Source organism: Jatropha curcas, chromosome 5, assembly GCF_041381405.1.
Source record: "Jatropha curcas cultivar XTBG-Jc1 chromosome 5, XTBG_Jcur_1.0, whole genome shotgun sequence".
NCBI classification, from domain to species: Eukaryota; Viridiplantae; Streptophyta; class Magnoliopsida; order Malpighiales; family Euphorbiaceae; genus Jatropha; species Jatropha curcas.
In genome coordinates, this window is record NC_143155.1 from 18,313,618 (window position 1) to 18,322,927 (window position 9,310).

Genomic DNA, 9,310 nt, shown 5'->3' on the forward strand with positions numbered 1-9,310 from the left:
TATCAGCAGTCCATTCTGTGTTAGCAATGGTGTTGTCTAAGGTGAGGGCAGCAAGAGCTTATGGAATTGAATCACGTTGAGTCATCTGTTTCGGTATCCACTAATAAATTTTGGGAATATGGCCTGAATTCCCACTAAATTAACATATTTCATTTTGATACAGATCTCCCTCTACGACTGTCATGCGTCGTTTACCTAGAGGTGGTCTTCGTTGTTATGCAGCTAATGTTGGGTTGTGTAGAAAACTTTAGTTTTGGTTTCGTGGCTATTGTGCCTGAAACCCCATGACCAGAGGAGGTGAAGGTACTTTTGCAATTCCTTGAAGGAGTACTTTGAGATTGTTTCTGTTGCCCATAAAAGGTTAAGTGTGGGGTGAGTTAAGAAAAAAGATGCATCTGTTTGGTTTGAAAACCAATTACGACGCTGATCAAAATTTTGTAATTGTGAAATCAGCTCAAAATAGGTTGGTCTTGGAGGTTTCGGTGTCATTATTGTAAAGGTTTCTTACTAATGTCCAAGACTTGTAAGAAGATAGAAGACTTTTTCTTTGTTTCGTACAGGTTTCGCAATGGCAGCAAGATTATCACACAAGCCCTTAAAGATGCATGTGTGATCTCCAATGGTTTTGTTATCATGCTTGCGAAGATAAGTTAGTTGTTGTCGTAGCATAAATACTCCCTCTTGAGAATCCTGTGCATAAGCATCTTTCAGTGCTTCCCAGATTGCATATATTGTATCTAAACCAATGACAAGTATGAGAGTCTCTTCAGAGAGAGTGCCGATGATCCAACCTTAAAGAAGATGATAACTTTTGCCAACCAATGAATTCTTTTATGAGTTGTTGTATCGTGTTTTCTATGGCATTTGGATCTAGAGTAGTAAGTTTTGATGGAGCTAGGGTTTCATTGATGAGATGACTAACAAAATCTTGGATTTCTGCTAATCTTGGAATTTGTTCTGTCCATAATGGATAATTTGATTGGGTGAGCTTTAAGGTGACGAAATTTCCAACATTCACACATAATGAAGTCATGGAAAAAAAAGAAGACAGGAACGTTCCTACTCTGATACCACGAAGAAAAAAAGAATTATAGCAGACAAAATGACTATTATTTTAAAGAATGGTTACTCTTCTAACATCCAGCTTCTTAAAAAGCTAGCTATATATAGGCTATTATAGATATGGTTGTTGCACAAAATAAGAATGAAAAAGATTACAGATATGGCTGTTAAACAAAAAAAGATTAAGATCTCCTCTAATTCAGCAATAAACCATTGATTAAAAATATCAGATATAACGGTCAATCAGTTGGAGTTTACCCTTCATCTATTGAACTACCAATTACGTAGAAATTTGTTACTCTTTGGATATCTTTATCACCAACCATGTGGCCTTTGACATTTATGTGATTATTATCATCCTTATCACTCCATGATTTGTGGAATTCCTTATCACTCCATCAACTCACACATTTGGTATCAAGATGAGGCTGTTGACTGTTAATAGTGCACAATGGAGCAAGGATTCGTGTTTTAGAGGAGCAACGGGTCCCATCACTGCCTCAGAATCGGGTTCTTTCAGCCTCATCTTTATCGAAATCAGGAACTTGCATTTTTAAATTGATTGATCATGAATCTGTTAGCTGGAGGTAAGACGTGATCCAAGAGAATATCAGTGACATAAAGGCACTCGCTATCTTTAAAATTCCCATCACTTCCTTTAGGGAGAGTGATGTGCTGGTTTGAAACTTTTATATGAATGAATTATTTACAATTTTATTTGCATATTTTTTTGCACTTCAATCCCAGATGGAAGATATCCCTTCCTGATTTGTTAATGCAAATATAGGCATCTTCAGTCATCGCCTTCTCTCAAATGTCTTGCCAACAAAAAAATTTTGCTTTGCAGGAGAGGTGTAGTCTCAGACCCTATTTGTGGTACCTATGGTGAAGAGGCTAAATCCTTCGAGCATATTTTCCTCATTGTTCTACAACGATAAGGGTTCGGCGTCTGTCGCCCCTGCGTTTGACACTTCCGTTATTTCTCTATCTTGGCTTAACTGGTTTGTGCAGTTAATGGAATCCCTCCGTCGGGAGTAGCTTCAGTTAGTTCTTATGATAGCTTGGGCATTATGGCAATCGAGGAACTCATGGCTGTATCAACAAAAAAAGCTTTCTAATGTTGAGATTGTACAGTCTGCTTTTAATTTATTTCATGATTTTCTGTATATGTTGGTTTGCCATAGTAACAGCCAGCCGATGTTCAGCCGTAGATTCAATGTACTAATTGGTAGGCACTAATGTTGGATTTTTAAAACTAAACTCTAATGCAAGTGTAAAGGAAAATCAGTTATGTAGTGCAGGTCTGACTTTCCAAAACCATGATGGACAGGTTATGGCAGCAGCAGCTAGATGCACAAACCTCACTGTTCCTCCGACTGAAGCAAAAATTGAAGCAGCCATCTATAGCCTCGAACTTGTTGTCGAGTTAAGCTTCACCCGACTACATTTTGAGACGGACTGCATGGAAATCATATCTGGCTTAAAAGCACACAACGTTCCTACTAATGAGTTTGGTACTCGCCTTCTGATGCTGTGAGTCTTAATAACTTAGCTCACTCATTTTGTGTTTAGCCATGTTAGTACGAAAGGCAACTATGTTGCTCACTCTCAAGTAAAAGAGGAGCTCATTTGGGTGGAAGATATCCCACCTCACTGTTTGTCTCTATTATTAGCTGACTTGTTGCAGTGATTTATAAATTTCAATGTTCCTTTTTTTTAAAAAAAGAAAGTTCATAATATCAATAATCTGAATATTTTTACAATGTTGAATATTAAAAGGGTATATGTGAAGTCACAAATACTAAATTAAACCTAAATCTAACTAAGAATAAATATAAAGTCTTACGTAAGATCCTGCTAAATAGAATCGAGGTACTCCAAGGAGATGAGACTAATATAATATGAATAAATAAAATAACTAATAAAGCCATCATATCATTTTATTATTTCCTATATCTAGCATTTAAAATTTCAAATTATGTACTACTTATGACATTAAATATTTATCTGATTTTAGAATTCTACAATTACAGTATCACTAAGATATTTATTTTTGGATTAAACTAGTATAAATGGAGATTATGAGGGTTTTATTCTACATCTATTTAGGAGGTTGATTATATTGAAACTAATTATTTGTTATGGACTTTGTTTAGGGCCCATATGTAGAATGAATTACATTATACTTTGTGAAGTAGGTCTTAGAATTTTAAGAATTAAAGACATTATAGGTCATATGTTAGACTTATTACAAATTTCAGACATTTTGTGCTTATTTAAGTCCTAATGCCCATTAGATCCATGGAAATGGGTCGCGATACAAATGGAGACTAGATATTTTATATTCATTCATCTTAATAAAATGCAACTTTGGTACTATGATTTTTAAAGAAGTCCAATTAGGTCTCAAAGATTTTTTTATCAATTTTATAACTAAATTTTTTATTTTTGATCGCTTAAATCAAAATCTAATAAAAAAAATAATTTTTCTATTTTAAAATAATAAAAGTATTTGATAATATTGACATAAAAAGAGAAAAAAAAGCAGCACTCTTATATATGGCAAGAGGGAAAAATCAAAGATAAAACTAAAATAATTATATTATGTTACATTCCATTCGATCCACCAAATACAACATTAAATCAATAACAAAGTTGAATCAATTATGTGTTGGATACAAATTTAAAGATGCAAATATATGCTACAAAAGATGATTTTCAAAATCTTTTTTTTTTATAGAAACATTGTGCATGAAGATGAAAGAGATAAAATTTTACTTGAGGTTAGATTTTCTTAGTCACTAGTTAATATCTTATCCTATTTTATGGTCATAGGTGCTTGTCGCCATCAATATCAAGCAAAGCAATATTAACATGCATGACCATAATTGGCTTAATTTCATTCGACGTTCGTTAACTATAAGCACTATCACATCACATTCTTTCAAATTCAATTTTTGACAGTAAAATTTCTAAACTCCAGTTTATGTAACGAGAAATTCACTTCTACTTGATTTTTAGGGAGGAGACGCTATAAAGATGATGTGGCGAGCCAACTCAGGTATTCTTTTTGTGGTTTATGCCACGTCAACCTAAAAAATTATGAAACTTCTCAAATAATTTTTTCTCTCTCTTACCTATTTATTCTTAAAAAATGTGTTGCCCCATTCTCTCTCTTAAGGTTTAAACTCGTTCTCTCTCATGCTCTCCCCAACCCCTATGTGCATTTTTTATAGCTCCGCCATTTCTAGTGGTTAAGCACAATCTTGTTCATAAATACTTGATTTTACAAGGAACTCCAAGTAATTTTAAGAATTTGGATGGTGTCCATAGGTGTCTTGCTCTAGTTTTGTTCATTGAATAATAATATTCTCCAAGAATTGGATCAAAGTAAGAAAAAGATAAAATTTTAAAGGAAAAAATAACAAAATTTTTAGGTCAAATGGAAAAGTAATATCAAAGAAGTAGAGTCCATCGTGGTATGGAGTGATGTAGCAGCAACACCAATGATTATTGCTCGTAATGAATCAATCCAATTTTCGTAAGTCTAAATATAGATCGAATTGGGAAGGGCTTTCTCGAGGATTTTCTCGTACATGATCTTTTGATAGAATTTGGAGAGCACCATAACCTGGAGTAATGCTTGGTTAAAAAAAAAAAAAAGAAAGGGAAGAGAATTTCTTGGTCGATAAGTGATACGGATCAAGGAAGCAAGGTGAGGGATCCTTTAGCTCTACCTGTTGGGCCAATCACAAGAGCTCGTGCAACTAAGCTACAATCAGCCTTGGATGCATTTGTTTAAGAATAAGTCACATTGGAGCTTCAAGATCATAACATTGCAAGATGTGGGATTGAACTTGAAGAAGCACCTAAGTTTATTTTGATGCTTGAGGCGTGTAAAGAGGCTGCCCATTGATGTATTGTAGATGTTTTATACTTAGGCAAATTTAGAAGAATGTTCTTTCATTGTAAGCCTAAGTATGGGGCGTGTAAGGCCTGTGGGCCCATCTATTCTATTTTGTTTAGTTTGTTTTATAGTGGGCCTAGTTATTTAATGTAAGGTTGGTTGAACTTATATTTCAAAGTTGAACCGGCCCTAGATTAGTTAATATTTAAGTTAGGCTGTTTTAATTAGTTAGCTTGGGCTTTGTATTTAATTAAGCCCATATGGGTTATATTGGGTTAGGCCTAGACTAGTCTGATTAAAGGCTAATTAGGTTTAGTTTTAGGAGTATTAATACTTGTTGTTGCTTAATTTGAAGGCAATCAAGCATAATTAATCAAAAACGTGATTTTATTCTTTCTTTCAAAGGAAGCCGAGTTCTTCATTGAATGAACGCAAATTAACTTTCATTAGTAATTAAGATTGTAAGTTCTACAAGATTAATTGCATTAAGAATTTCAGATTTGTTTTCAAGAGTACTTGAAGGTAAGTTTCTGTTTTCTTGTTTTAAATTCATTTCTTTCTCTCTTCAAGAGTACTTAGGGGTTTAGGGATTGACGGTTACTTCCATAATTGTATGTTCTTTGCTAGATTCTCCTTATTGATTATAAGAGTACTTGTTTGATTGGCTAGGACCTCATTAATAAGTCTCTTGAAAACAAAGTGAAGCTACATACATGGTGGCCTGGAGTAATGGGTCAGTTTCATCATTGATTTTTCTCTAAACCAACCATTTCTCCTTTCATTTGAAGCACGTATTTCAATTAGGCAATGCACGATAGGTGCAGACAATGACTGTACAATACTTAATAAACATATATTACAGTTCTTCTAGTCACAAACTAGATGGTCTCAAGATTCAGAGGTTTCACACTTTGCCATTCTTTGGTCACTATAGTGTTCCAATACCGATTGCACGTTGCTGACATATAAATTACATGATAGTTGCTTAATTTTGTCAAAAATCACAAATCACAAATCACAAAAGATACATGATATTCGATATAATAATTAACAATAATTGGCCTATTTTGAAATTGTATATATTCTAATGCTTTCACATTTTAAAACATACTCTTTCTATTGATCTTTTCCCATTCTTCTCCTTGATTTAGGTCAATCTCTATTCCAACAAACACATTTCTCAAATATCCTCTTAACCAAGATGACAGTAATTGCACATCACTTTTACATTTCTTTATGTTTTTTCATTATTTTTTCAGTCTTCTGAAATTTTTCATCTTTTAGTTGATGATGAAAAAATAGGGATAATGGATCGCTTTTCATATAGGAAAGAGAAAGTAATGGCTGGAGGAAAGAAAAATTAAGGAAGAGAGAATAGCACAGAACACATTTTCTGGGAAATAATAGACATGAGAGAGAAAAATTATAAGAGCAATTTCACACTTTTCCAGGCTTATGTAGCCTTAAAGACACAAAAAAAATAGCTACGTTGGCGCGACGCGTCAGCTTTCCAACAACTATCTCATTAGAAATTAAGTAAAAGGGAATTTCTCGTCACATAAATCGGAGTTAAGAAATTTTACTGTTATAAATTGAATTCGAGGGCTGTGATAGTGCATAATATAGTCGAGGAACCTTGGTGAAATTAAGTTGAATATAATCATTAATGGCTCAATTCATAAAATCGATGAATTAGACTCAAAACCATATTGGTTTTGCTTTTGAACCATTTAAGGAAGAAAATTGGGTTACACTGGTTAACCTATTAAACCGGTCAAACTACACAGATATGGTTGACCGGGACCATTTTATGATACCTTTAATTTTTTTTGTTATTTTGTAATTATTTTTAGATTATAATTAATTATTTAATTAATGTATATTATTAATATTTTTTATGACCTACTAATTGAACCATTGACCCAGCCAATTAAATAGTGGTTTGATTGGTCTTCTCACTTATGTGAGGAGTGAGAGGTTTCGAGTTCGAATTATCTCAATCACAGTTGAACAAAATTTGGATTATTTATTTTGCCTTTCCTCCTAGCTTTTTCTTGATTAGTTAAGCATATAGTTAGCAAGGGTACTCATATCATTTTAATTTGGAAAAATATTAACTTTGGTGTCTGAACTTTATGTTTTTTTCTATTTTAGTATATCGTTGGGAAATTTTATCAATCGAGTGCCTATATTTGTGTTAATTTGCAATCAAGTGGTTGAATGCTGAGTCAGCAAAGATAGACTTGTTTCTTAATAGCCAGTAGCTGACATGAAAATAACTAAGCGCACTTTATATAATCACATGATTTGCAGTGATTTCTTGCCATGATCCCTCTTTTTTTCATTTAATTACGACGTAAAAGAACCTTAAAGCCTCTGGACTTCAAATTTCTACTAAGTGATAGCTTCAACATACTCACCTGGTAAAGTCTGTGTATGTCCTTCCAGACTATGAATGCAAACAAAAACCAGAACAAACTAAATCCAAGCCAAACTAAACCAAAACAAGCACCATAACTAAGGCAAGATTTTTTTTTATTCGGTCCCAAATGGCAAAACAAGGAATAGATATTGCACATGAGTAATACTTGAATACCATATCACTAGCTTCTTCACCTACTCAGTGAGCAAGAAGGATCTTGGCTACATGTTTGGTGATTATTCAATGAAATTATATCATCATGAAATATAAATTGAGATCTTTCACTATATGCATCAAATTATATAAACACATAATTAAGTTCAAAGACATTTTGGAGTTGTTTAGAATTAACAACAGGGAGGAAAAAAAAATCCATTTTCTCTTTCAATTTCTATAATTTTCTAGAAAACCAAATAGCAAGGCTAGAATAAAGCGACAACGAAGGTACCTGTTTAGAATGACGAAACCTCCATTAGCCCTCTCATTTCTTGTTTACAATGAATAGAATATCCATCTTCTTCAACCTCTACAACCTCAATTCTTTCTTCTTCCTGTCCCAACATCTTTAAATTGAATCTCCAAACACCTTCGATCACCGGTATATCAATTCTCGCTAGCCTATTTCTTTAACACTATACTAGAATTAACTTCCAACCTTTTTTTCGACGAGACACCAAATGGAAAAAAAACACAAAGTTCAAGTATCAAAGTTATCATTTTCCCTTTTAATTTTAATAAGTATTTCTTCTTAAAAAATAATTTATCCTGAATCAAACCAAATAAGTCAAAGTCACATACTTCAACTTCCTCTGAAAAAAATTCCCCAAAAATTGAATTTCTTCTTAAAAAATAAATTATCCTGAATCAAACTAAGCAAAAAAATAAAAAATTCACTGGATTCTTTTTTATTTGTTTAATCTTATGTTTTTTAAAATATTATTAAATATATCTTACCGTTGAAAAATAAAAAGAATAAAAGATGGTTTTTTTTTTTTTTTTGAGTGGGTACTAGATTAAGGTTTCTCTCTTCCTCTTTTCTCTTTAGTTTATCGAACCCTTTTGTTTTGGGCTACCGTTGTTAATCAGGGGTAGCCTCCTACTTTTCTTTTATTCTCGCTCTTAATCTTTTATTTGTTTTTAATAAACTTGGTTCTATTTTCTTTTAATATATCTGTTTTTTTCTTTGTTTTTTTTTATTATTGTTTCTTTGTCTCCATATTTGGAGTTCTTTTATCCCTTCTTCTGTGAGGGGTTTAGTTTATTCTTTACGAAGGTTTGTTCTTAAAAGGTTTGATATTTGATTTTATTTTGTTGGAGAAATTGGATCTTGTTTTATTGATGGAGTCTAGTAGTGCGGCCGTTCCTCCATTGATGTTATTAATGCATAGTGGTTTGAACTCATCCATGCACATCATACGCAACAAGTTTTTGGAAAAGCAATCCAATTATAGAAGATCCAGAGAAATTATTTTGTCGTGCAAGTCAATTAAAGGATAACTGCTATTTTAAAGATTTATATCGGTCAAAGTTATTTTCAAGCGGAAAAATTCAATATCGTTTCTTTTAGTTTTGGTTTTATTATTCAAAAGAATATAAATAATTTTTTTTATTGTCGAAGGATCAACGAAAGTTCTATGTCTGGTCTAATTGAATAATTTTTATACTTGATTTTATTATTAATGAATTATATTTCTGAAAGATTTTTTTTTTTTTGTATAAATTGGGTTTAATTGAGTCCAATTAAAAATTTAGATATGGAATTGTTTTTTTATTTTTTTCTTTTAAAAAAAATAAATTAAACTAATTGGATTTTTTCCTTAAAAACCAAGTGGTATAAATTATATTTACAATTATTCAATTCAATGAAGACAAATGAACGTGGACGGAGCAGATAATAAAGTGGGAAGCCAAAGGCAATG

The 9,310-nt window shown here is 32.4% G+C and overlaps 1 long non-coding RNA gene across 1 annotated transcript; it reads left to right on the top strand.

Moving 5' to 3' along the window:
• Nucleotides 1–1,386: 1,386 nt before the first annotated feature.
• Nucleotides 1,387–2,784, top strand: LOC110010060 (uncharacterized). The gene is made up of 3 exons (XR_002284971.3): nucleotides 1,387–1,649; nucleotides 1,910–2,290; nucleotides 2,393–2,784. It is a non-coding gene; the product is annotated as an uncharacterized LOC110010060 (long non-coding RNA).
• Nucleotides 2,785–9,310: the final 6,526 nt, after the last annotated feature.